This window comes from Symphalangus syndactylus, chromosome 5 (genome assembly GCF_028878055.3).
Source record: "Symphalangus syndactylus isolate Jambi chromosome 5, NHGRI_mSymSyn1-v2.1_pri, whole genome shotgun sequence".
Lineage (NCBI taxonomy): Eukaryota > Metazoa > Chordata > Mammalia > Primates > Hylobatidae > Symphalangus > Symphalangus syndactylus.
Window position 1 is genome coordinate 85,330,231 of NC_072427.2, and position 26,805 is coordinate 85,357,035.

The window sequence follows — 26,805 nt, forward strand, 5'->3', positions numbered from 1 at the left end:
GAACTCCTGACTTCAGGTGATCCGCCCACCTAGGACTCCTAGAGTGCTGGGATTACAGGCGTGAACCCACATGCCTGGGCTATTTAAATCTTCTTTAATGTACCTTAGTAAATGTTTTGCTGTTTTTGGAATATTTTCCTAGAACAATTACTAGGTGGTTGATGGATTTTGATACTACTAAAATGGTATCATTTAAAAATTCTCATTCTCTAATTATTAGTTGCTGGTCTGTATAAAGACAATTAATTTCTGTATATTTAGCTTGTATCCAGTGTTGTTGCTAAATTTACTTTTTAAAAATAACAGCTTTATTAAAATATAATTCACATACCATACAGTTCACCTATTTAAAGTGTAGAGTTCAGTGCTTGTTAGGAAATTCACAGAATTGCACAACCATCATCGCAATCAATTTTGGAACATTTTTATCACCCTCCCCAACAAAAAGTACAACAAACAAAAACCTGTACCAACACTAAATTCATTTTTCATCCTAACACTCACCTAGAGATTATTTTGGATTTTCTACAAACACAATGCAGTTCCCGCTGTGCTTGCGTTGGGAAATCTGCCGGAACCCACAGGAGGGAAAGTTTAATGAAAGCGCACGCCTGCTGGAAAACAAACTGGGCTTTTGAAAAGAGAGGGGCTGCGTTTGTGCTGACACGAACAAGGTGCAGAGATCTAAATGCATGGTATAGTGCGTGTGCGTGTTGTCCAGAATGGCTAATTCAAATGTTCATTCTAATCTTAGACGTGGATTGAGAATTAGGCAGATGTACACAGAAATGAATTAGGACACTCAGGCTACTTGGGAATTTTGAGTGATTCCAGTACAAGCTCCTGAGGGCCTCATTGGCAAAGGCATTTCTGAATGCATCCTCTTCCCCTCCTCAAAGAAGAAGATTAAATGTGCCAGGTCTGTAGGGAAGGTCAGCGGGGGTGCTTGTGGCCAAGCCTGCGTCCCCTCACCTGTGCTGCTGGCAGGCCAGGCCCCTAGGCAAACCCTAGTGTCCGACTGGATCAACTGAGCAGAACAACCCTGAATTAGGCTTCTGCCCCGAGCTGGGGGGAGCCAGCCACAGAGACCCCGGGTGGGAAAGCTGGACCAGGCACGAGCCTCCTTCTGTGGGGGGCACAGCGGTGGCTGCCAGGGTCATTCCCAGGGGTCGGAGGCATCCACCCCAGGCAGGAGCTGCCTCCAGGTGACTTGAGCAATGAAGATAAAAAATTCTTTCTGTGTCAAAATATGTTTCTGTGTTAGCCTAAGGTAAACTGAGAGAAAGAATCCCGGTTTAAGAGAATTTCTGCATAAGTAATGTTCACAAGTGTATCTCAGAGCTTGTGATTCTCTGGGGGAGAATGTCATAACAATGTAGCTATCTTCATTTAGACAAGTTTGCCCATTTTATAACTGTGGTACACATACTACTATAAAATGTCAAGTTTTAACACTGAAAATTAAATTCCCGAGGGTGGCAGGTGAACAATTTCCTCTGAGGAGAGGGAAGAGCCACACTCAATAATTTCCTTTCCACCTTTCTCTCCTTTTCCCTGTCCTGGGACTTCCAGAAACTGTGGGAGGTGGGGCCAGAAGAGAACAAGGATCTGAAAAATGCTCTCACTCTAACTCCCACGTGGCATGTGTGAGCCAGTGTTGGCTTTGGTTTGCACTTTCTGAAAGGAGGGAATGATGTCGAAACCTTAGTTTGAGAGATGATGGATTCCTGGGTGGAAATGAGCAAACGGAGGGATGGATGGATGGATGGATGGATGGATGGATAAATAGATGAATGGATGGATGGGTGGGTGGGTGGATGGATGGGTGGATGGGTGGGTGGATGGGTGGATGGATGGATGGATGGATGGATGGATGGATGGATGGTTGGGTGGGTGGGTGGGTGGGTGGGTGGATGGATGGATGGATGGATGGATGGATGGATGGATGGATGGTTGGGTGGGTGGGTGGGTGGATGGATGGGTGGATGGATGGATGGATGGATGGTTGGGTGGGTGGGTGGGTGGGTGGATGGATGGGTGGATGGATGGATGGATGGACGGATGGGTGGGTGGATGGATGTGTGCAGAGGAAAGAGGCACTGTCATCGGTCTCCATGTGAATGCCAGCCAGCAAGACTACAATGTTCCTATGAGACCAAACTGTATTTTGAATTAAAGTTTCCATTTTGAGGATAAGCTTATGCTCAGAAGAAAAATCACAGCTTCTGAGCAACTGGTCTGTAAATTGGCAACAGCATGAAGCAGATAAGAGAATACGCTTGCTATGGACATGTGCCCAATCACGAAGCAGATAAGAGAATACGCTCACTATGGACATGTGCCCAGACACAGAACAGTGGCTAGTTGTTAAAACATTTCCTTCCAAGGCTAATATTTTCAGAACGAAAAATATAACAAAGGTGATTACTGCCACCTTTAAATCTCTGCAAGGCCCCGTTTTATTTTTAACCTGATAAAAGGGACCAGAACTAGTGGATCCATGTCATGATGCACTTGTCAAAACCCATAAAATGTTTGACACAAGGAATGAGCCCTAATGTGAGCTGTGTGTTCATGTGACTGATAATTGTAACAAACGCAGCACAGGAAGCAGGATGTCAGCTGCAGAGGAGCCGAGGCACTGGGGCTCCCTGGACCTGATACTCAGTTTTTCTGTAAACCTAACATTGCTCTAAGTAACGAAGTCCACTAATTAAAATGTTTAAAAAGGAGCCAAACCATGCTTCTTCTTCAATACATCTGATACGCTTTTCCTAATAATAATATGAATCATTTTAAATGTCCGATTGGGAGATTTTCATATGGTTTTTGAAAGACGAGGCGTTTTGGAAATCGCCTGTTGGGTCATGTCATTACCTAATACAGCTCATTAAACATTTTGTGAATGACTCTGACACACACGATGGCTCCCTTGTTGTCGTTCATAAACGGGATTTTATAGAAGCATTGATTATATCATAACATTATAAAGGCCTATAAAATTGCTCCTGAACCTGAGCTGCAGGGTGAAATTTAAGGGCAAGCATCTCTAATAATATCAATGTGGAAAGCTATTGTATTTTGATCTTATTTCATTATAGTTTCTGACATTCTCAAATGGCCTCTGCACTTCGTAGGAATAGGGCATTAAGAAATAAATACCTGGCCGGACGCAGTGGCTCACGCCTGTAATCCCAACACTTTGGGAGGCCGAGGCGGGCAGATCATGAGGTCAGGAGATCGAGACCATCCTGGCTAACACGGTGAAACCCCATCTCTACTAAAAATACAAAAAATTAGCCGGGCGTGGTGGCGGGTGCCTGTAGTCCCAGCTACTCGGGAGGCTGAGGCAGGAGAATGGCGTGAACCCGGGAGGCGGAGCTTGCAGTGAGCCGAGATCGCACCACTGCACTCCAGCCTGGGTGACAGAGTGAGACTCCGTCTCAAATAAATAAATACATGAGTGTCTTTCAAAAAATAAATAAATAAAAATTAGAATTCAACACCAAATTGTGGGTTATTTAAAAAAGTATGTTAAAGACAAATTCCCTCGACCTGAGCGTGTCCGTTTCTTCCCTGTGTTGGTCACTTCACATTAGATGTAAACACCAGCACCGTTCCTGACTATTCTGAATATAAAGACACCTTTTTTTCTCTTCTCAGAGACCTTTATTGCCTTAAAACCACACTCCCAGGAACGACCACCTGCAAGCTTGCGCCATGACTCCCGTCCTGAGGCACGCGGGCCAGTATGAGCGGAGAGGTTGCCAGCACCGTCACAAGACCCTGTGATATTATTTTAGATTCACCTGTGGCTGTTGACAACACCACACACATGAAATGATGCTCACCGGGATTGAAACACTCAGCTAAACAAAGAACTGTATTGGTCATGAAATTATTAACAGGAGGGATAAAACTCCAGGGTGGGCCTTTAAAGAATTTGAATTCAAATCATTCTCATGTAAGATGTTGGAGCTAGATTTACACCTATGCGTGTGCACCCACCAGGTCAAAGTCTCACTTCTGCCCTGTCCCTGCCACACCCAGCCCAGAGCCGTCAGAGGGACAGGCTGGTGGGGACTTGGGTGCAGACGGGAGGTGGTGCCAGTTCAAGCGGTCCCCATGGTCAACTGTGGCTACCTGAACACTGAAAGAAAACGAAAATCATAGTTACTTAAAATAAACTTATTATCTAAAAACTGCAAACCCCCAGTGGTACACAAAGACAACCTCCTTTTTTCTTGTCTAATTAATAGTACTAAACAGAGGCCGATTGATTCAGTACAAATGCTGCTCACTTGAGCTGGGCTTTGATTGTCTTTTCTTTTCTTTTTTTTTGAGATGGAGTTTTGCTCCTGTTGCCCAAGCTGGAGTGCAATGGTGCAATTTTGGCTCACTGCAACTTCCGTCTCCTGGGTTCAAGTGGTTCTCCTGCCTCAGCCTCCCAAGTAGCTGGGATTACAGGCACACAGGCACCTGCCACCACGCCCAGCTATTGTTTGTATTTTTAGTACAGACGGGGTTTCGCCATGTTGGCCAGGCTGGTCTTGAACTCTTGACCTCGGGTGATCCACCTGCCTTGGCCTCCCAAAGTGCTGGGATTACAAGCGTGAGCCACCACGCCCAATCTGTCTTTGCTCTTAAAAGGTGCAGAAATCTGCATTCGTTTTCTGGGGCTGCTGCAACACTGTTCACAAACCTGATGGCTAAGAACAGGGGTTCTCTCACAGATCTGGAGCCAAAAGTCCCAGATCAAGGTGTGGGTGGGGCCGCGCCCCCTCCAGAGGCTCTGGGGAGGACCCCTCCTGCCTCTCCCAGCTCCCAGCAGCCCCCAGTGTCCCCTGGCCTGTGCATCACTCCCGTCTCTGCCTCCATCTTCATGTGGCCTCCTCCTTGTGGGTCTGTGTCTGTGTCCACATTTCCCCTTTTGGTGATGGCACAGTCACATTGGATTACAGCCCATCCTAATGAACTCAATTTAACGTGATTAAATCTGCAAAGACCTTATTTCCAAGTAGGGTCACACACACAGGTATGGGGGTGTAGGGCTTCAGTGCGTCCTTTTTTGGGGGGAGGGGACACCATTCAGCCCACAACAAAATGTGTCTGTGTGTGAGGCTGACTCCATCCCTGTGAGCACAGGCTCCCTGTGAGACTTTCTCCCCAGTTTGGGGGCTCCTGACCAGTCAGTGGAGTATTTGCTATCCATTGTGTCCTAACAAAGCATCCCAAGTTTAATGGCTCACAATAACCTACAATAAACCTTCCTTATCCTCACAGTTCCTCTGAGCCAGGAAATCCAGCACAGCTTAGCTGGGTGCTGGGGCACAGGGCTCTCACGAGGCTGCAGTTGGATGCCTCTGGAGCCACTGTCATCTGAGAGCCTCCCCAGGGCTGCAGGGGCCAGGTCCAGGCACGTGGCTGGCACACTAGTGCTGCTGGTGGCGGGAGGCCTCTGTTCTCCCTCTGAGATCCATGGCTGGCCCATGGCTGCCTGGGCTGGCTGGGCTGGCTGGGCTTCCCTCCCACCCCAGGCAATGTCATCAGCGGACCATGAGCTCAACAGCTGCCGGCTAGGGTTCCTTCATTCTCCTACAGTCTCCCAGAGAGGAGGGGCCAGCACTTCCTTCTTTCCTCGTTAGAGTCTTCCTGTGACTTCTGCAGCAAGGTTTGTGCAGACAGCAGGGTTTGTAGGTGTACCTGTGGCCAAGCATTTCTCATTTTTCTGGAACTTTAAAGTACCTGGGAGGTTTTTCTTTTCTCTTCCCAGGTGTGGAAATCACAGAATCTTCTGTGCTCTGTGACTGAAGGGTGGGCAGGCTGCGCCGTGGCACCCAGGGCAGTTTTCCTTGAAACCAAGATGCCGTGTTCCAGATTTCAGTGTGAACCAAGTGCGCAGGGGCCTTGGCTGAAGCTCCCACTCCTGCCCGTTATTTTGGTATTTGAAGGGCCTGAGGCAGGGGAGGGGAGATGAACGCTGGTGGCTTACAACCCAGCTCAAGAGCTCCAAACCGGAGAGGCATTGTGGAAACTGTGGGCCACTCGAGGCAGCAGGAAGAGGTGCTCCAGGATCCTGATGAAGTGAAAGCGACTCCATGCTCCCTGCAGGCTGGTGGGGAGCACACAGGGGAAGCAGGGACTGTGTACCGTAGGGCAGGTGTCCCCCTCTTGCCCCTCCAGGTGCCCTGGGCACCCCTCCCCACCGCACTTTGCCCAGGCTGACCTTGGGGCTGGCACAGGCTGGGGAGGGTGGGTTTGGCCTTGGGTATTGGCAGTCCAAGATCGGGCGGGGGGGCTCCTTCTTGGCAGGTGCACAGGCAGCCTGTCTCCCTGCACTGAGGCCCCGGGGCCCCGCCCTCACCTCACCCTCCTGGCGCGCTCCAGCCATGGGCTCGCTTTCTCCCTACTCCCTGCCCCACTGTTGCCAATGGTCCCTCCATCAATATCCTCCTGGGGCTGCCTGAGGTTGCTCTGCTTCCCGGACCCTGGGCTCTCTCTGGGACCCTGCTGGCCCAAGCCAGCCTCCTCTCCACGCTGGGGATGCAGTTACACCTGTTTCTTTGACGGCTGCCTGGTAGAGCCACATTTCACCCCCAGCACCCCGTGGCGCCTAGGAGGCCCCGAAGCCCCGTTTGGTGACCTGGGAGCCTGGGCTTCCGGCTGGGTGGTCTGTGAGGGGAGAAGCCTGGTGCACCCTGGATGGAGGGGAAGAAAGGTGCGGCCTGGACAGATCCACCAGGACTGGGCCTGCCTGTGAGGCCAGTGTGGCCCTGGCTCTTCACTGAGACCCATCTCCCCAGGCCAGGGGTGGGGCCTCCCTGGACTCCCCTCCTCGCCCTCCAGGGCGGGGGCTGACACTCCTCACACACACATCTACGTCTACCTCAGAGTCTGGTTTCCATCCCTCGCACACACCGTAACCCCCCCAGGGTTATAGGACAATTTTGAACCTGTGAGGACCCAGCTCCTCTCCATGGGGTACGTTTGGGAAAACACAGGCCGGGGGAGGGGCACAGGCCCAGGTAGCACAGGCAGCTGAAGGCCCAGTGGGACCCTGACACCCGATGGCCGGAAACACAAGGGTGATAGGCAGGCACCACGGACTGCCCAGATGGGCCCCCGGCCCTGCCTTCACCTGCAGGCCAAGCTTCCCCCCACTAGCCACCCCACAGGCCTCTTGGCTGGCACGGGACACAGAACAGAGTGTTGACAAACCCAACGCAAAGGCAGCAGAGCTGCCGGCCAAGTCTCAGTGACTGTGAACGGATACCGGGGTAACGGTGAGATGTGTCCACACTGAAGGGGCTGGGGAGTGGGAGTGGAGCCCTGGAGGCCCCATCTCTGCTGGGAAGGGCACGGGGGAGCATGGCCCCCATTGTGAGCAGAGACAGGGAGGAGCGCTTGGACTCCTCACTCCAGGGAAGGCACGTGGGTGCCCCACACTGCACCTGTGGGACTCAGCCATACCAGGAAGACCAGATGCATTTACCTAGAAATCAACAAACGTTCACATCCAGTCAACCAGACACATCATTTGAAAATTAAGGGGAAAATACTAAAAGGAACCCAAAGGTAGATAAAGAACAGCACTAGTGAAGACAGCGGGAGGTGGGGACTTGGTTAGATGAAGGCCTGGCTCTGAGGCCAGCGCAGTGCAGGGTGAGGCTGTGCAGAAACGCCCGGGAGCCCCCACAGGCAGACACCGAGGGAGGGAACCGTTCCCAGCCACGGCTTTCTTGGCACAACATAAACCAAGAAGCTTTTGAAGCCTGCAAGACCCATGACCTTCTCCAGTCAAAGGCCGCTGACATCCGCTCCGTCCATGAAGGAACCAGACCCACAGGTCACAGAAACCGTGGCCGAGCATTTGAAATGATCAAACTCTTCCCCGCCAGTTCATTGTTTCTCCAGGGCAGGGGCCTAGAAGTAGAATTTCTTGGTTGAAAAGATGGCATCTTTAAAAGCCATCACGTAAGAACAGCCCTAACTGTCTTCCCCGCGCCGGCCGCCGCCTGCCTCACTCACTCACCCCCACACTGAAGGTTTCCGAGCCCCTTTGCATTGGAAGCAGTTCCAGATGCTGGGGACCCATCACCACAAAGCAGGGGGAAAATCCCTGCCGTGCAAACACACATTCCAGTAAGAGACAATGAGACAGGCTGCTGGGTGCTGGTTAGGAACGTGAACAGGGTTGTCAGGGGGGCCTCGCTGAGAAGACCCCGAGAAAAGACTGGAGGAGGCCAGGAGCGAGGGAGGCCTGCGTGGTCGGCGGAACAGCATTGCAGGCAGAGGGAACGGCGAGGCAAAGGCGAGTCAGGTGCGTGCCCGGTGTTCCAGGATGGAGAGTCCGTGTAGCCAGAGGGTGGGGAGGGAGGAGAGGACCTCAGGGCGGGAAGCGGGTGAGTTGGGAGCCACCCTGGCAGTTCTGCCAGATCCTAACAGGGTCACCAGGCTTCTGGCTCAAAAGCCAGCTGTCGGCCAGAGAGCAAGCTTTGGGGGTTCAAGAGGGGTGACATTGGTGTCTCAGCCCAGCTCAGGTGGGACAGGCCGGCCTGGCTGACCCTGGGGTGTCTTTGTCTGAGCCTCGTCCCCGCCACCACCTTACGTGTCGGATGCATGTGTGGACAGTGATGACTGATGGGCCTTTGTGGAGTCTGGGCTCTGCACGGGGCTTGGTGGTGAGGGAAGATGCGGGGACGGAAGGGAACCCCCTGTTGGTGAGAATGCGCCCGGTTGGTGATAGTCTCTCATCTTAGTCCTGCTGAGCCACCCCTCCTGGCTGCTCCCATGCACCGCAGAGCCCCTGGACTCATGTAGACAGGAAGACGGGGGCACCCGCCACGGAGAGGAATGGCCCACGTCTGTCAGTGCTCTCCAGATAGCAACATGTTGATGGGAGGGCGGGCTCCTCAGCCCCACTCATGGCTGACCCAGTAAAGCAGTGGCAGAAGCCAGTGGCTGAGGGTGCATCTCAGGTGTGCATGCACTGGCTGGGAACTGGTTTTTGTTCCTCCAGGGCCCCGTGGGCTGGTTTCCAGTCTCTGAAACACCTGGGACTCCAGACAGTCTCCTCTTACAGCATGGGTGGACGCTAAGGGGGTTGTGGGAGGCTTGAGAGACGCAGAGGAGGGAGCCTGCCGGACCCAGAATCCCCACTGTGTCTCCCGGGTGTCAGAGGATCAGCTGTGTGCGTACACAGACACATATGCACAGACACACAGATGCACAGACACACAGATGCACAGACACACGGATGCACAGACACATTGACACACATACACAGACAATTTTGAACCTGTGACAGACACATAAGCACACAGACACATTGACACACATACACAGACATACAGATGCACCAACACACAGATACAGACACACTGACACACACACACAGACACACTGACACAGACACACATATACAGAGACACACGGATGCACAGACACACGGACGCACACAGTGACAGACACGTAAGCACACAGACACATAGACGCACACACAGACACACAGATGCACCAACACACAGATACGAACACACTGAGACACACACACAGACACACTGACACACAGACACACAGATGCACAGACACGCAGACACATAGATGCACCAACACATAGACACATACACAGTGACAGACACACACACAGCCACACAGACACAGACACACCGACACACAGATACAGACACACAGACTCACAAACACACAGACTCACACACACAGACACACTGACACAGATGCACAGATGCACACACACAAATACCACACATGGGCACACACACGGCCCTGAAATTTAGGGAATTCTAAGAAAGATTTTTAAATGTTTATTTTATTATTTTCTTTTTTCAAATAGATTTGTGTTCATGTAAAACCTGGAAATGGCTTTAAAGCGATTTGGGTTTTATAAATAATCCTCACTGTAAATAGTTCAAGGACAACATGAAACGCTTCCAGGAGGCAGCAGCCCCTGCCCCTGCTCTCCCCCTCCCCGCTCTCAGCCCCTTCCCCCCACCCTCCCTTTGCCCGCTCTCAGCCCCTTCCCTCGCCCTCCCGCTGCCTGCTCTCAGCCCCTGCCCCCTGCCCTCCCCTTGCCCACTCTCTGGATAGTTGGAGCCCGACGGTGGATGCCTGGCCTATCAGCGCTTCCTCCTTCACTTAGGTCCCTGCCGATGTCCTGCGGGGGCCACCCCCCACCCTATCCGCCATGTGTGTCCCCTCCCTCGCTGCCCACTGTTGGCTAAAACCACAGTCACTGCTTGTCACTGCTGGGCCCCGTACACACAGCATTCCCCCAATCTTCCAGCCCAACTCAGCTCTCTGGAGGCTCAGCCTCCTCCTTCCAGGACACAACCCCCGCCCTCTGCCACACTCCACAGCGTGCTGAGAGGGCCAGACCCATTCCCCGTGCCTTCCCACAGGGCAACCCCTTGGTGGGCTGTGGGCCTCCCAGTCTGGGTGGTCCTGGCCCTGCTCTTAGCCAGCCTGGCCTCCCTGGGCCACCTGTGCTGAGCGGCTGCCCCCGCCAAGGCTGAAGCTGACCCCGGGCTGACCTTCTGCCTTCCGAGCTGGTCCCGCTGGCTCACGGGGTATGGCCCATGGGGACAGTGGGAACCGGGGTTCTCAGCATTCCTTCCAAAGATGCACAGCCCAGACTAGAATGAGGTGCTCATCTCCAGGGCAAAATTAAAGCAGGGAGCAGGTGGGTGTTCCAAAAACTCATCAGAAAAGCAATATTTTAATGCAATTCTTTTCAAAACCAGGAGTAATGCAAAAAATATCGATGACAAAAAGTTAAAATAAAAAAGGACATTCTTCTTTTCAAAAGAAGTCTTGTTTCTTTCCAGTTCATTTTCCAAAAGTCTGAGGTGGTTCGGGGCTGCCGTGGGTCCCTTCCCGTCCTCTGCCCCCATGCGGGGCTGTGCTGTGGATGGAAGCCTCTCGCCAATGTCCAGCGGCTCCATCCCGAAGGCCCCTCAGGCTCCTGGAGCGGCTGCACCTCCCCTCCCCTTTCCCACGACTCCTCCCTCCCCATCTTGAGACCCTCCACCCTAGCAGAGGCCCCACCTCGGAGCTCCTGACCTGATGGGAGTCCACCCCCTCCCCACCTTGGCCAGCACCCCCTGCCCAGTTTCACCCAAAGGACTCTCCGTCCCGTGAGAGTCCTTTCCCCTGGGGCTGAGACAGAGGACACCAGGCAGGGTTTGCGGAGCCCCCTTCTGTGGAGACCTCCCAGCGGTTATGTTGAGTGAAAAGAAGGAAAACGGTTGTGAAGAAGCCAGTCAGCTGTCCGGTGCCCTGAGGCCTGACCCCTCCATCCTCAGGCCCTGAGCCCTGACCACTCACCCTGAGGCCCTAAGTCCTGACCACCCTCCACCCTGAGGCCCTGGGCCCTGACTCTGCTCCACCCTGAGGCCCTGGTCCCCGGCCTGGCTGGGCCCCCGAGAAGTGAGCAGGGCAGCAGGGTGGAGTGAGCAGGTCCCCCCAGGTGACCATCAGGTGACACCTGGTCCTGGGCACCCTGCACCCTCTGTGCTTGGCCAGTGGCCCCTCCACTCAGCTCTCCCAGGGGCCTGGGCTGACCCTGGCTGCCCTAACCCTGTCGGTGTATGGTGCCTGAGGGCTCAGGCCAGACAAGTGTCTACCAAGGGCAGCAAACGCTGGGGCACCTGGCCCGAGGCCACAGGGACAAGCAGCCTCCCGCAGAGCCTGGCATGTGGGGGGTTGAATGCTCTCATCTCCCTGTTTAATGATTTCCTCAGCAAACACATCCTCGGGATTGCTCAAGGCTGAGGTCACTGTTCAGCTCAGCTTCCCAGGAGCCTGTGAAGACATTTGCAAAAGGGTCCACTGAAAACAGCACGGCTGGGCTGCCAGCAACCCGGTGGGTGGGAGGGCAACTTCCAAAAACCCTCCGGTCAGAAAACAAAACGGCAAAAAGACGTCCCCTCTGGGGGCCCAGTCCGTGACAGATGCACCTTTGAAATCCTGGGCCAGGCGTCTGTCCAGAGCAGTGAATTCTCCAAGGGAAGGCGGGTGAGGACGCCGCACCCAACCCGGGCAGAATTCCAGGTGGAGGTGGGAAGAGCATCGCTCCCACCCACAAGGAAAAAGCTACAACAACTGCATGTCAACAGCGCGTGACCCGTCCAGGAGCCCGGAACCAACCTGGAAGACGCAGGTTCCTCTGCGGGTGGGACCCTGGGCAGGTGCCCGGCCAGGACACCATGTCGCCTGGTGAGAAGTGTGAGCTGGGGACAGTCAGCAGACTGCGGCCTGGGGTGGCTGCTGGGTGGGGTGGAGATCGTGAATCTCCACCGCAGGGGGACCTGCTCACTCCGCCCTGCTCGTCTGGCCCCAGATGGACCGGGCTCTTCCCACAGTACTTGCTGAGAAAGGGGCACTCTCCAGGGCCACGGAGCCCAGGGAGGCCCGGGGTGCCGGGACGTGGAGACGTGTGCCGTGAGCAGCGCACCTGGAGGAGGGGCCGGAGAACGTGCAGCACACCTGAGCCCAGGCCCATGGCGGAGGATGTCCCTCTGGGCTCTGCTGTGGGCAAGGCCAGGAGAGCTGGGAGGGACAGGTCTCTCTCTCTCCACCCCCTCAGGAGGTGAAGCCCCAGGGCCAGGCAGAGACAAGCACAGGTGTGGCTGGAGCAGCCTGAGGGTCACCGTGGCCACAGCAGACATCAAGCCAGGGGACTCCTGCCGGGCTGGGCTCGGCCCCACGGTAAAGGCAGGCAGAGGGTGGGGGCTGTTACGGGCTGAGCGGTGTCCCCCAAATCCATGCATCAAATCCCTAACAGCCAGGACCCCAGAAGGTGACTGTATTTGGAGACAGCTTTTAAAGAGGTGATTAAGGTAAAATTCAGTCCTTAGGGCAGGCCCCGATCCAGTCTGCCTGGGGTCCTTATAAGGGGAGGGGAGGACACAGACACACGGGGGGTGGCCCTGCGAGGACCCAGGGAGGAGAACGCCACCCACAAGCCAAAGGGAGGCCTCGGGAGGAACCGGACCTGCCACACCGGGACCTGGGACATCCAGCCTCCAGGACAGAGAGAAAACGGTCTGCTGAGGAAGCTGCCCAGCATGTGGCGTTTGTGCCGGCAGCCCCGAGAAAACGTGAATCGGATGCTCTGCGGCTGGCATGAGAGATCTTTTCCTGCAAGCCTGGGCGACTCCTCCACCGCTGGCGGATGGAAAATGGGGCGGCTGCCACGTGCCTGGTTTATCCCAGAGAGGTAAGGACCTGGGTACACGCAAGCACCTGTGTGGCAGTGTCCACCGTGGCGATGCCAGGACAGTGATGGCTGGAAGGGACTCGGAGTGCCGCCCTGGTAATGGGGTGACAGACGGGAACATCTGAGGCAGGAGGCAGGGCTCAGATACTGGACCACATTGAGGCCTAGCTAACACAGGGCAGGGGAAGAGGTAGCTTTCCATGAGACGCCCTCCAGTGCGCCATGTCAGTTTACGGTTGCCATGGCAATACCTGGGCGTTACCGCCCCTTTCCATGGCAACTACCCGACCACTCAAGAGTTACTACTCCTTCCCTAGAAGGAGCGCCCACCTCACACAAGAACTGTGCCCGGGCGGCGTCTGAGACGTGTGGGGCTGTCTGCGGCCTTGAGGGCCTCGTGGGCACAGTGCAGACTTGGACACGGGTGGCAGGGCCGGGCGCTTGGAGCTGAGGACGGGTCCAGGAGATGCTGACACCAGCTAAGCTCCTGCTGTGAGACCCCTGACCCCGGGGCGTTCAGGAACTCCACCCTTTCTGATTGCATCACCCTCATGGACAGCCTGCAAGTCCAGTGACGTCTCCATTTCACAGATGGAGAGGCTGAGACTTGGTGCCGAGGTTCTCAGGCCAAGCCACCCTGGGTCCCTGGGAACTCACTCCGTCCTGTGGGTCAAGGGATCCCCTGTGTGTCCCCTGCCCAGACACCCTTAGAGCCAAACTCAAATGGCAGCTTGGCATCAACACCTCCCCTGACGGCACAAAGGGAACGCCCACCGTCCCAGCACCCGCCCACCTCATTGCCCCGCACTGCTGCACACCCAGCCCTGCAGGCAGCAGCCCCAGGCGCAACAGACACCTCCTCACACACCTCCAGGTCCCCAGCGTGGCACGCAGCCTCCAAGCACCTGAGCACTGTGCCAGCTCCTGGTCCACCAGGCCCAGGCCCACTCCCCCGGGTGTTGGCAGCAGCCCCACCTGGACTCTCACACCCCAGGCCCCCAGTCTGCACCAGCATCTGCAGGCCCAAATCCTTCTACGGCCCTCCCAGCTGAGGACACACCCCAGGCCTCGCAGGGCCTGCTGGTCTCCGCCGGCACCTGCAAAGCTCTCTGCGCCTCTGCCCGGCAGCCTCCTCCTTCCCGTGGCTCCACCTCAGCCTCGGGACACCTGCCCAGCGTCCCCTCTGTCCCTCCACTCTGCCCTGGGTCTCCGTGCCCCCGGTGTCACCTGAACATCCCCTCACTGACCTGCCATGCAGCCACATCCCTACCATAAGCACTGTCATTATGCCACTGTGTGGGTCTCTGCCTTGGGTCTCTGCCCCCGGCCGCCTCCAGGGCCTGTTCCTTGAGAGCAGGGCAGGTTCTGTGTGTTTCTCCCCCATGGTCTGTCCCCAGCACCAAGCGCAGCGCCTGCCACACAGCAGGTGCTTCCCAAATAGAGTGGGGCAGGGTTTGCACCGTTTGACTCCTCAGGCCACCTGTTTCCATTGCACACAGAAGGGGAGGAGTCATTGCCACCCAGGCAGTCAGGGGAGGCTTCCTGGAAGAGGTGATTGGGGAACTGGGCTTTGAAGGATGCCCACACCTCACCAGGCAGCAAAGCCCAGAGGTAGCAATGCAGCCTGTGCGCTGTGCCGGGGTGAATGCAGGTGGAATGTTAGAGTCAACTGCAGCCAGGGGTGGGGCAGGAGGGAGAGAGGAGAAAAGAGGGGGCAGAGGTATCAGGAAGGGCTAGTGGGGGCGTCCACACCCAGCCACAGAGCGTGGGGCTGACCCGTGAGCAGTGGGCATTGTCAGGGTGACTAAGAGATGATCAGCGTGGGTGGTATCGGGGGAAGCCAAGGCCGGGAGTTAGGGGGACCCGGGGCCCCGAACACATGGCTGCAGCACGTCTGGGGCAGATCGATGGGACCGTATGGGCCAGGGCAGACACCGGGCACCGGGTGAGGCGGTGACCTCCGACAGTGTGTCCCCACGGCCCATGCGCTCATGTTTCAGTGCTTTGAGGGACATTGGAGGATGCTGTGGGGGCAGGAGCTGGGAACTGGACCCGAGTCCCAGCCCGGGCGTGTGGCGAGGCTTCTGCGTGCATTCTTCCGGAAGCTTCCCCAAGGTGTCCGTACACGTTTTTCTGTGGAATTTCTCATCCTCTGCACCTCAGCGGCTGACTGGGGCCCATGCTGCAGCCTGGGGAGACGCAACCCCCAAGGACGAGCCGGCCAGACGGTCCCGAGGGCCACAGCTGGAGGAGGGTCTTCCAGGCTTGGGCTGGGGACAAAGCCCCTTTGTGCCTTCCTGGCCGAGGCCCCATGGAGGACAGAGCTCCTTTCAAGGCCGCCCTGCTCCTCCACAGTGAAGGCTGACTTGGCTTCGGGGATCCTGGGGCAATACCATGTGGCTGACACTACAGAGTGATTAGAAACAGCTGGCAAAGGCGCCAGGGCCCTGGGCTGTAGGGGTGGTTTCAGCCTTCTCTAATCTTGGCTCTGACTCAGTTAGAAACAGAGTGAGCCCAGAGCCTCCTGGGGGGCTGGTTAACCCCCCAACCCCGATACAAGGGCCCGGAGCCTCCCGGGGGGCTGTTTAACCCCCCAACCCTGATACGAGGGCCCAGAGCCTCCCGGGGCCTTGCCAATCCCATGTGAAGATGTCTTCAAGACAGGGGCCGCGTGGGACGAGCCCGCATGGCAGGGGAGCGGCAGCCAAGGCTGAGACACAGACAAGTGCAGGGTCAGAGGAGACAGCGGTCCAGCCAGGCCCCTCCGAGGGCAGATGAGAGCCACAGCACAGCCCACAGGGACCACAGCCCACGAAACCACAGCCCACAGAACCACAGCCCATGGAGGGACCACAGCCCACTGGGACCATTGCCCGTGGAGCCAGGGAGAACCAGATCAGAGACACCCCCGGGTGCACCGTGCACCTTGCTCCTGGGATGCAGGCACAGCAGTCCCACCCCTCACGGGGGCCCAGCCCAGAGTCTGCTGCCCACTGAGGCTGCTCGGGAATCCCAGGGTGGGAAAGTGAGGCCGGGCAGCAGAGGGAAGCACCTTCTCCTGGGGATCAGGTATTGCCACCTTTTGTGGGGGTTGGGGAGAGGAAGCTCTCCAAGGAACCACTGGCTCCCACCCTCCCCACTCTGCCCACAGCTCAGGCCTCCCACAAGCTTGGGCACCAGTGTCCTGCAGCTAAGGGGGGTGTGCAGGTTTCCCCACTGGAACAGGCCAGTGGGACTTGCTGGGGTGTAGGTGGCTGGGCCACAGGTGTGGACGGGTGTCGTGGGCGATGGGTGTCGAGGTCCCTCCGCACAGGCTCCTTGCAGCCCCGCCTCCCACGACTGTTCATCCCCCAGGAGCCCCACGTGATCTGTCCCCTGCCCTGCTGGCACTGACTCTCTGGGATGTGAGTGAGCCGGAAGCGGGGGCACCAGGATGGGAATCGGGCGCTATGGCGCCGTGGTGGCTGGGGATCCGCGTTAAGCCAGTGCAGGTGCGGAGGCCTCAGGCTGAGTCCGGGTGGCAGCTGGAATGGGACCTGCTGGCCTCAGGTGTTGAGGGGGGTCCTTTCCCCGCTTTGGGCCTGCATTCCATGGGGCGCACGGCCACACTGTGGATGGGCACTGCCCTCTGCACTCAGCCCCACCCAGCGGCCACTTCAGTCCACATCCTGCTGGCCAGAGGCCCAGGTGTCAGACACCCCCAGACGGCCTGCCCCATGGGTGAGCAGACCCCACCTTCTGCCCTGGGGATTCCTGGCTGGGTGGTCAACAAGGGGAGTCTGGGGGTTCAGTGCCCAACTGTGCTTGGCCTACATCCCCCTCGGGACTCACCCAGCCCCTGGGGGCCTCGGACACTGGGAACACAGCCGACAGTTCACACTGAGCTTTCGCCTAGACAGTCCCAACCCAGACGCAAATGCGGGAACTCTTCCTCCTCCAGCGTCCCACCGTCACCCAGGATGCACCACAGCGCGCAGACCCAGCTTCCTGACCCAGCCCTGCCCCTTCCTAGCTCAGGCCAGAGCCCAGGAGACCCCTCCACATCCCTCACCCCACCCTACCCCCTCACCTCCCTCCCACCCCCAACCCATCACCTCCCTCCCGCCCCCACCCCCTCACCTCCCTCCTGCCCTGTCACCTCTCTCCTGCCCCCACCCCCTCACCTTCCTCCCACCCCCCTCCCTCCCACCCCCTCACCTCCCTCCCGCTCCCACCCCCTCACCCTCCCACCCCCACCCCTCCCTCCCACCCCCCTCACCTCCCTCCCACCCTCCTCACCTCCCTCCCACCCCCACCCCCTCACCCCCTCCCACCCCCCTCACCTCCCTCCCACCCCCACCCCCCACCCCCTCCCACCCCCCTCACCTCCCTCCCACCCCCACCCCCTCACCCCCTCCCACCCCCCTCACCTCCTGCCCACCCCCACCCCCTCACCCCCTCCCACCCCCCTCACCTCCTGCCCACCCCCACCCCCTCACCCCCTCCCACCCCCCTCACCTCCCTCCTGCCCCCATCCCCCTCACCTCCCTCCCACCCCCACCCCCTCACCTCCCTCCCACTCCCCCGCACCCCTCATGTCTGGCTCCCTGGGAGGATGACTCTGTCCTCAGTGTCCTGTCCACCTCCACTGATGTCTGCTCACTGCCATTCATTCAAGGCTCAGCCTTCTCAGCCCCCTGGGCAGGACGGTGCCTTCTCCCATCGCTGTGGGAACTCCCCAGGCAGTTTGCATGGGTTTCTCACTGGAAGCTGCTGAGCCCCACCTGTGTGGGGTCGTGGGGCTGCCCCCCTCCTCACAGCAGGCTCAGCTCATGGTGGGTGCCGGTGGGTGGGGAGGCTGAAAGAAGGAGCTATAGGTGAGGCACCTGCAGGTTGGGAGGGAGGAGGGGCGGGCGGAGGAGGCTCCTTTAGGATGAGCCCAGCGAGGGTGGCCCAGGGGAGACGGTGCAGATCCCAGGAGCCCACATCAGCTGGAGACCTTAGGGAGAGCTCCAGGCCCAGCACACCTGCCCCAGCCTCAGCCCAGGAACCCTGCCCTGTCGGGGGAAGGAATGTGTGGAATGTTCCAGCAAAGAGGAGGTGAGGGGCACGGAGACCCTGGCCGGGTGAGGGACAATGAGACCCCGGTGACCCCCAGGAATGCTGTGGCCCGGGAGGAAGCAGAGGGGAGCTGGCCAGTGAGCTGCAGGCCTGCCCACACCCATGGCCCTGCTGGGACCCCTCGGGGGCTTGGGGAGGGCCCTCTGGGGCTGGTGGCCTCCCGGTTCGGGGAGTTGATGTTTTCGATTTCAGAGTTCCCACAAAAACGAGCTCGCATCCCTGGGGATTTTCTGCTTGACCAGCACCCCACGAGGCTGCCCTTGTGCAGCTGCCAGCCCAGCCCTCCCTAAGTGCCTTCCAGGGCCTGGCCCCAGGCCTGCAGGCAGGAGCCTCCTGTGCGGGCAGCACCTGAGACCTTTAAGGTTTATTAAGCAGAGGTGATTTTGACGAGTGAAGCGCAAGGGTTGGAGGTGGTTTTGTCCCAGGTGGGGAGGGTCCTGAGCTTGCCAAGAAGGCAGAGGGGCAGCTGCATGGGTGCCCGTACAACTGGCACAGAGCACCAGCCTCTGGGGCCCACCCCGGGCTCAAGCTCTCGAGTCAGGGACGCAGACAATGGGCAGAGCTGTCCTGGCATCAGGGGGCACCCAGACGGCTCCTCCTGACAGACAGCCAGGCTCTGCATGCGAGTTTGGTGGCACCGGCTCCGGGTTCTGGGCCCGCCTGGAGTACCCGCTCTGGCTGGGATGGGGCCAGTTCCCTGCTTCTGTGGGTTTGGGCCAAGGCTGGGCACAGAGGTTGGTAAAGTTTGGGCATCTTGAAGGAGAATGCTGAGGCCTCCTGAGAGCCCCGTGCAGGACAGGACCTGGGCGGAGGCGAGACGGTGGGCGTGGCTTCCCCCCAACGCTGTCCTGAACGCCTCAGGGCTTGGGAAACAGCTCAGCAAGGGGGGACTCAGGCCCTGACCCCGACTCCATCCTGGGGCACCGCCAGACGCTGTGAGGCTCAGCCAGCCCAGAGGTGGCATCAGAGGGACTGCAGTGAGCAGAGGGCACCACACAGAGATCCGAAGGGTCCAATCCCTGTCTGAGGGGAGGGTGGGCTCAGAGGACAGAGTCCGGGCCGTGACCTTGACCTGAGGACTAAACACGGAGCAGGGGGAGGAGGGGCGGGACCGGGAGGGCAGAACCCACGAGAGGAAGAAGAGGGTGGGGCCGGGAGGGCAGAACCCACGCGAGGAAGAGGAGGTAGGTGTTATGTACGCACAAATATCATACATATGAGCACAAATGAGCCATGAGGAAATGTACAAATCTGCATAAATGAATTCAAAAAGCCAAAGTGGCCATTCAGGGAAAGACCACAGTAAACAGAACAGCACGGCTGAGCTGGTGCGGCCCCGTCAGCCACATGGGGAATTTCGAGCAGCCTCCACTCACCCATGAAGATAAAAGTGGCTGTGTGGGCTCACCCAGCAAAACCCAACTCTATCCTGTTTACACGAGACACCCCCCAGACCCAGCTCTTCAGAAGCCGCAGAGGGAAGAGCGTGCAGGATGGGGTGGGGAGGTGCAGGAAGGGGCCATCCCAGGAGACCTTCTGTCCCAGGAGCCAGCCTGCCTCGGCCAATAGCCTTCCTTGCCCGCTAGGAAGTGTGGCTCTCAAAGCCAGGCTGGGGCTGAGGTCTGGCTGCCTTGTTGGGGCTGCCGGCATGGGACAGGTCAGAGACTCAGGTCCACAGCAAGGAGAAGTGTCAGAGAAGAGGAAAGGAAGGACAGAGAGAGAGACTTCTGCTTTCTTACGCTTTTTTGGGGGTGGGGAGGGGGGACAAAGTCTCATTCTGTCACCTAGGCTGGAGTACAGTGGCTCAATCTCTGCTCATCACAACCTCCACCTCTCAGGTTCAAGAGATTCTCGTGCCTCAGCCTCCCAAGTAGCTGGGATTACAGGCGCCCGCCACCACACCCAGCTAATTTTTGCATTTTTTAGCAGAGACAGGGTTTCACCATTTGGCCAGGGTGGTCTCAAACTCCTGACCTCAGGTGATCCACCCGCCTCAGCCTCCCAAAGTGCTGGGATTATAGGCATGAGCCACGGCGCCTGGCCTGTTTTCTGATTCCTAATTCTGCTGGGTGGTCATGGCCTGGGGATAAGTAATGGGACAGTGATGTCGTCATGGGGTGGGAGGGGGATGGGAGGCTCCGTCGTCCGGCCCCCGCTACCCCAGAGCGTTATTTGGAGGTGGTTGTGGTGGCTGAACCGGGCCCCCTAGGGTATCTCCGTCCTAACCTCAGGAATCTGCAGACATCGCCTTGTGTGACACAGATGCCACGAGGTTAGAACCCACAGTGGCAGAGTTGAGTTGTGACTGGCCATAAAAAGCCTAAAATATTCATTCTCTGGCTCGTCACAGAGCAGTTTGCTGACCCCTGGTCTGCCTGCCCGCTCCCCAGTTGGCCTGTGGGCAGGACCTTGGACACTGCCTGGGGTTCATCAGGGGCGTGAGCTTCCCCCGAAACCGGACCCCCCACTTCTCCCCCTTCAATGAGCCACAGATAAGCCAGGATCTGACTAAGTGCAGACGTGGGTTCTGAAGGTGCCACCCCAGGATGCACACGAGGGGACCCTGACCCCAGGATGCACACGAGGGGACCCTGACCCCAGGATGCACACGAGGGGACCCTGACTCCAGGATGCACACGAGGGGACCCTGACCCCAGGATGCACACGAGGGGACTCTGATCTCCCCACCCGCACACAAGGGGACCCTGACCCCAGGATGCACACGAGGGGACCCTGACCCCCCCACACACACGGCGTTTGAGTGCCCTCTCCTCGAATCCGACTTGCTCAACCAACAGAAGTGAGACAGAGACTTTCTGGGGCTCCCAGGGTTGCATCTGCCTGGGTCTCTGGGGATGCTCCCGCTTGGATCCCAGCTGCCGCCGGCTGTGCAAAGCCCCAGCGTGGCCACGTGGGGTGGCCTCAGCCAACAGCCCAGGCCGAGGCCCAACCCAGCCGCCTGCCCTTCCTGCCCTCCCTGCGCTGAGCCACTTGGGTGCCCTTCAGGAGCCCCTGAGCAAGAGCCACCGGCTGAGCCCCGCAGCTGCAGAGCCTGGTCTGGGAGGGTTTATGAGATCCACCACCCGTGTGATGGGGACTGAGGGTCCGTCCGCATCTCTAACGAGCCACTGGTGATGGTGTGTGATGACATGGAGCAGGGGCCACGGTGGTGGGGCGAGGGCTCAGCCTCCAGTGGGGTAGATGCCTCTCCCAGGACAGGGAGGGCCGGCTGTGCTGGGTGCCTCCTGCATCTGGGGACTTCCTAGCAGTGCCTCCTTCACCCAGTCCTGGGGAAAACTCGGCCCGCTGGCCCACCCATCCGCCAGCTGCTGATCCAACGAAGCAGGGAACTCCGGGGACACGGGGCTCAGTGCCAGGCCTCGAGGCTCTGATAGCAAACCAAAGGCTGCCCTGCCCTCCTAGGGCCAGGACGGTCACACTCTGGGTCCTGGCCTCCCATCTTCGGTGTGTGCTCCTGAGCCCGAGTCCCTCTGAGAGGAGGGGTACATTTCCCGGGATTATAGCCACACGCTCCAGCTAGTCAGGTGCACCTGGGCCACCTGCAGGAGGAGGCCCGTGGCCCCAGGAAGCCTCTCACTGCGCTCACTGGTTTGGCACTTTCTCCGCATCAAATGAGTTACCATAAAGTTATATTTTTGAACCACTAAAATACATGTGTTATTTGGGCCCAGCCCTGGTGTTAGAGTAAGAGCTTCTAAAAATAAACCCTTGCTAGGCTCCCACGGCAGAGCCTCCAAGGCGCGGCTCAGCGGGACCAGACGATCACCATGGAAGGCTGCCGAGGGCCAGCTCTGAGCTCCATCCCCTCTTCTCTCCCAGGTCCCCCCAGGCCAAGGTGTTGGTCAAATTCCTTCAAATCTTAGGGGAGACTCACAGGAAACAGGAGGGAGTCTGGACCCCAGGGCGAAACAGGCCAGGAGCAGCCAGGTGGCTGTGTGGCCCCACGTCCACCCGCAGGCCATTGTCAGGGCAGACCTTGGCGCTCAGAGAGCATCTTGAGCCTGGACAGAGCCTTATAAGGTGCTGCTGGGGCCGTGACACACACTCCAAGAATAGCCTCCAGGCTTTATCTTCCGACGGGCTGGCGCCAGGGTCCTGCAGAGAGTGCCCGGCGCCAACCAGGGGCCAGTCAGGCACATGCACACCGGCCTCCTTCCTGCCAGCCCGCTGGGCTGGGGTTTCCCAGGGCTGCGGGAAGGGAAGTGGAGGAAGGACGCGGCACTGCAGCTGGCAGGTGCAGGCTGGGGCTCTTATCTTGGTGGTGACCCCACCTGGTCAGGCAATGCCCACAAGGGACCAGACTAGGACCCTTAACCTTTTCTACTGCATCTCGCTGGCCGGTGGGCAAAGCTTCTGTGCTCCTGGAATGCCGTTTAAAAATGCGTCATGTAAAACATACAGGACCCTCACCCGACCATACTGCCGTGTGGTAATAAAACATTTTAACTGTGTTGATGGAATACATGTGAGTCGAGTCTGGCTGCCACCACTGTCCTCTCCCGTCCAGCTTCACAAGTGGCCGAGCTCCTCCATGACCCTGCAGGAAGGGCCGGCAGCACGGCATCTCTCGGCATTGCCAATCACCCGTCTGGCGGGGTCCCCACGGAGTCAGGGCCATTCCTCCGGCCTGTCCATCTGACCTGCTGCCTGCACACAGGCCTCACACCCTCACTCACGTTCACACACGCTCCCTGTCCCAACTGCAGCAGCCCTTCCCCCTCGGGGCCCGGGTGCCCCTTCCTGTCTCCCTCTGCCTGAGGAGAGACCGGCATCTGGTGCCCTTTGACCTTGGCCTGGCTCTGAAGTGAGTCATGGAAAACCTCGCCACCAGGAAGGAAGGCGCTTGTCCTCCCGGACCCGGGTCTACAGCAGTTGTGACCACGCCCATCGCAATGGCCCTGCCTGACAGCAGGGCGGCCAGTCCACCTCCAGGTAACAGGCCCCAATCCTGGAGCCCAGCCTAGGAGAACTGCCAGGGGTGGACGCAGGGCCTCAAGGCTCCCAGAGCACGGCCTGCAGAGCAGATAGACACAGGGCCAGGGCAGGAAGGGGCAGGATGGGGGCAGAGGCAGGAGAGGAGGCCAGAGCGGGGCTCCAGAGGGGCCCGGCCTTACCCTGGAGCTGGGCCTGGGGAGCGGGGGGCTGTGACCTCCAGGTTGGTTGGGCCCTGGGTGGGGAAAGGCACCCTCCATGTCATGCCCGGTGCATGCAGGGGTCCCCGAGAGGCCTGGGCACCCAGGGACAGCCCCCACCCCAGCCCACGGCCTGGCCTGGCAGCCACTGCAGGTGACCAGAAGGCTAGTCCCAGGCTGTGGGAAGATGGCCCAGGGCTTGGTGGGGAAGGAACATCAGGACGGGGCAGGAAGGGAAATGGAGACCCTCTGGAGGAGCCTGAAGCCCCTGGGGTGGTGCACGTGGAGTTTCTCAGCCTGAGGAGTGGGGGCCAGAGGAGTGGGGGCCAGAGGAGTGGGGGCCAGAGGAGTGGAGGCCAGAGGAGTGGGGGCCAGAGGAGTGGGGGCCAGAGGAGTGGAGGCCAGAGGAGTGGGGGCCAGAGGAGTGGGGGCCAGAGGAGTGGGGGACAGAGGAGTGGGGGCCAGAGGAGTGGGGGCAGCCACCCACGTCCTGGAGACGGTGACTGACCTGGTGGCGGTGGGGGGTTTCGATTTTTCATGAGTGGAGGAGCTTGGGGCTCCCCAAGCACATGTCAGGGGGCACTTCCTGGTTCCTTGACCTCTGGCCTGTGGGCGCCCAGCCCCTAGGACCAGCCTGGAGGTAACATCCAAATGGGGTGGGATTCCCTGAAGGCCATAGGGACCCCTATAAGCCTTCTCCCAAGTACCCCCACCCTGGACGCTCTGAGCTGGCCTGAAGTGGGGATCTTGGGGTGACCGTCTGAGCCCCTCCTCTGGTCCCTAACTCCAGGCTGAGCCAGGCGTAGCCTCCTCCACCGTGGCCTCCTCTGCCGTGGCCTCCTCTGCCATGGGTGCTGAGATTGCCCTGCTTCCTCCCACCCTGTTTCTTCTTGAGATCAGGGTGGGCGGCCTGGCTGGGGACACTTGAGGTCACCCCCGGGCCCCCAAGGCCACGCACGGCAGGACTAGGCATCCTAAGAGGAGGTTGATGGGGATCTGCTCACCAAGGCCACAGAAGAGGATTCCAGGCTAACCCGGGTCCTTGCAGACTGATGGGAATCCATGAAGTCAAACAGGGTGAATTTCTGAGACAAAAGCTGGTGGTGTTTATTTTTTGTGACCGAGTCACTCTTCCCAGCCTCTTCCCAGGATGGAGATGCCAGCATTGTTTCTCGCCCCCTCGCCTCTTTCACGTGTGTCCTCAATGCCCCAATAAGAGAGGGAGGGACAGACAACAAGCTCAGGTCCCAGCCCCCACCCCACCCGCATGCCCATTTCTGCAGCTGTCAGAAGCTGCGGTGCAAGTTCCATGCTAGTGGCTGGTGCTGTGAAGGTGCCACGGCCAGGAACTGAGGTCCCAGAAGCAGCCTGGGCACCCCTGGGCGCTGGGTAGAAACGCAGAGTCCCAGGCTCCAGCCCAGACCTGCTGAGTCAGAATCTGCATTTTAACAAGAGCCGGGGTTCCAGGCCCCTGTTGAGGGGCACTCAGGAGGCTCCCATTGGCCCCAGCTCTGAAGAAGTTGTGCAGCCCGTCCTGTGTACAGGTATGACCATTTGGCCAAGGCTGCCCTTCTCAAAGACCTGGGCGGGACCCCTAGACGGCTTCTTAGAGGCCTGGGTGGGCCGCCCCCGCACCAGGGTCCCCCACACCTGGTTGAGCCACACACCTGGGTCCCACCCCCACACCAGGGTTAGCCACGGGACTTGCATTCCTACAGCACCAAGGGTGCCCAGGCTGCTGGTTGGGGCACACTTTGAGCCGCTCACGGGCGTAAGACAGCAAACTCCACCCATAGGAGCTTTTGGCTGCATTTGGGCTAAGGATGGTTTGCACGTGTTTAAATGCTTGGAGAAAAATACAAAGAAGAACATGGGCAGAGCAGAGTGGGTGCACGGACCACGTGGCCGCAAAGCTTAAATCCATTACTTTCCAGGCCTTGACAGAGCTGGCTGGTCCCTGCTGTGAGTAACAGAGAAAGCAAAAGAGCCCCCTAAGAGAGCCGGTTCCCTTTGATAACCACAGCCCCTCACGCCCCGGCCTCCCCCGCCTCCGGAGATCACACTCGCGCGCCACTGATGCCTGGTGCCTTCACACTTTCCACTTTTGCCAGTATTTTCTCTGGCCACCATGAGCTGAGCATTCTTTAGCATCTATTATTCCCCCGTCCGCCACTGGCCTTCTGACTTGGTTTCTGGGGTCTTTTGTGGTAAAGTTGTGTTAGCTTCTGTTGCAGTCCACTTTATCTTCTCCTCCTCTGTTCCATGTGGGGCTGCGTCTTCGTTTGGGAGAGTTGCTACTCTAAGGTCCATGTTCTCCTCTGATATCTTTTTGTTTTAAGTTCCGGTGTATATGTGCAAGCTTGTTACATGGGTAAACATGTCCCATGGTGGTTTGCTGCATCTATCAACCCATCACCTAGGTATTAAGCCCAGCACACATTAGCTCCATTCCCTAATGCTCTCCAACCCCCACCCTCCCCTAACAGGACCTGGTGTGTGTTGTTCTCCACCCTGTGTCCATGTGTTCTCATTGTTCAGCTCCCACTTGTAAGTGAACATGCAGTGTTTGCTTTTCTGTTCCTGTGTTGATTTGCAGAGGATAATGGCTTTCAGCTTCATCCATGTCCCTGCAAAGGACATGATCTCGTTCCTTTTCATAGCTGCATAGTATTCCACGGTCTATATGTACCACATTTTCTTTATCCAGTCTATCACTGATGGGCATTTGGGTTGATTCCATGTCTTTGCTATTGTGAATAGTGCTGCAGTGAACATACGTGTGCATGTATCTTTATAATAATTTATATTCCTGTGGGTATATACCCAGTTATGGGATAGCTTCTCAAATGGTATTTCTGGTTCTCAATCTTGGAGGAATCACCACACTGTCTTCCACAATGGTTGAACTAATGTACATTCCCATCGGCAGTGTAAAAGCGTTCCTATTTCTCCACAACCTTGCCAGCATCTGCTGCTTCCTGGCTTTTTCATAATTACCATTGTGACTGGCATGAGAACTCATTGTGGTTTTGATTTGCATTTCTCTAATGATCAGTGATGTTAAGCTTTTTTTCATGCATTTGTTGGCTGCATGTATGTCTTTTTTTGAGAAGTGTCTGTTCATATCCTTTGCCCACTTTTTAATGGGGTTGTTTGTTTTTCTCTTGTAAATTTGCTTAAGTTCCTTGTAGATTCTAAGTGTTAAACCTTTGTCAGACAAACAGATTGCAAAAAATGTTCTCCCATTCTGTAGGTTGTCTGTTCACCCTAATGGTAGTTTCATTTGCTGTGCAGAAGCTCTTTAGTTTATTTAGA

At 57.7% G+C, this 26,805-nt stretch overlaps 1 long non-coding RNA gene across 1 annotated transcript; it reads left to right on the forward strand.

Moving 5' to 3' along the window:
- Positions 1-508: 508 nt before the first annotated feature.
- Positions 509-3,957, forward strand: LOC129481848 (uncharacterized). Its single transcript, XR_008657535.1, has 2 exons — positions 509-674; positions 3,664-3,957. It is a non-coding gene; the product is annotated as an uncharacterized lncRNA (long non-coding RNA).
- Positions 3,958-26,805: the final 22,848 nt, after the last annotated feature.